This window comes from Triticum dicoccoides, chromosome 1A (genome assembly GCF_002162155.2).
Source record: "Triticum dicoccoides isolate Atlit2015 ecotype Zavitan chromosome 1A, WEW_v2.0, whole genome shotgun sequence".
NCBI classification, from domain to species: domain Eukaryota; kingdom Viridiplantae; phylum Streptophyta; class Magnoliopsida; order Poales; family Poaceae; genus Triticum; species Triticum dicoccoides.
In genome coordinates, this window is record NC_041380.1 from 568,776,595 (window position 1) to 568,778,338 (window position 1,744).

Below are 1,744 nucleotides of genomic sequence, written 5' to 3' on the forward strand. Positions count from 1 at the left end.
GCCAACCATCGGTACTGGTTGGGGACCTTTTGGAATAACGACTTCGCCGCCCGCGCCTACGACATCACAGTGTGGCGGCTTGGTGTTCCGCTGGACAGGCTCAACTTCCCGAAGAGATATCTCGTTATGGCTCACTGTCAACTTTTTCTTACTTATATCTTTTATATTAACACTAAATATATTGAGTAATAACAGCTTTTTTGAGTAACAACTAGCCCATGTGCATAATGTGGAAAGTGAACTTATGAGACTACTCACCCTTGGCCAGCAAGGTTATTGGTTTCAAAAAAATCATTATTTTTCACTAACCAAATTCACATGTATGGTCGCAACTTCTCGTGAATGTTTTTAAAACCAAGTCTCAGCCATTCAAAGTCTAACCGAAACACAACATGCATCACTAATAAGCTCTGTCATTTTGATGCATGATTATTCACTTGATGAACACTGATTAGGTAATATCTCCATACAGTTAATTCAAGTGTCACATTCAATTCCTTAAAGTGCCAAGCCACCATTAACTGTATGATTTGCCCATAGTCATCTCATAATTTGTTCCACGGGCTAGAAATAAATGAAACCAACAATATATGACCAAGAGGCGCATGGCATAAGAATACAAACACCTAAAGTGTTCATTATTCTATTTTACCTTGCTTTATGTAACTTAAGTATAACAAAAGAGATTTGGTTTTATTTGAGTTCATATTAGAGCATCTCCAATATCAGCCCTTAAATAGGGCATAGCAGTTTTTAGGGCACTGGGGGGGGGGCAAAAATTGATCTCCAACAACTATCCTATCATAAAATAATTCAAAAGAAATTTGGGCAGCCCCAAAAAAAGGGCTCCAAGTGCTGCAAATATACAGTGTTTGTGCGGCCGCCTTAAAACCAACCCCACCCTACAACCTCCAGCTGCAACCCCACATGATCGCCACCGCCCTAATCGTCATCGTCGCCTCCAAATCCGTGACCACCGCACCCTGGCGCCGTCTAATCTACTCCCACCTCGCCGCCATCCCCCAACCGACTAAATCAGATTCACCCCGCATCCCTTCCCGCCGCTCTGTCGCTGCAGCTGAAGCTGAAAAGCGCCCCATCCGGCCGCGTCACCTCATCTAGTAGCCTCCTCATCGTTGTGTCCTCGTCGCAGTCGCGTTATCGCCATGCCGCCGAAGGCGAATCCAAAGAGCAAAGTCGGCTTCAAGGCCATGTTGCGACCCTTCAAACGGTACGGCATAGAGTTCCAGCACGCCAACCATCGGTACTGGTTGGGGACCTTTTGGAATAACGACTTCGCCGCCCGCGCCTACGACATCACAGTGTGGCGGCTTGGTGTTCCGCTGGACAGGCTCAACTTCCCGAAGAGATATCTCGTTATGGCTCACTGTCAACTTTTTCTTACTTATATCTTTTATATTAACACTAAATATATTGAGTAATAACAGCTTTTTTGAGTAACAACTAGCCCATGTGCATAATGTGGAAAGTGAACTTATGAGACTACTCACCCTTGGCCAGCAAGGTTATTGGTTTCAAAAAAATCATTATTTTTCACTAACCAAATTCACATGTATGGTCGCAACTTCTCGTGAATGTTTTTAAAACCAAGTCTCAGCCATTCAAAGTCTAACCGAAACACAACATGCATCACTAATAAGCTCTGTCATTTTGATGCATGATTATTCACTTGATGAACACTGATTAGGTAATATCTCCATACAGTTAATTCAAGTGTCACATT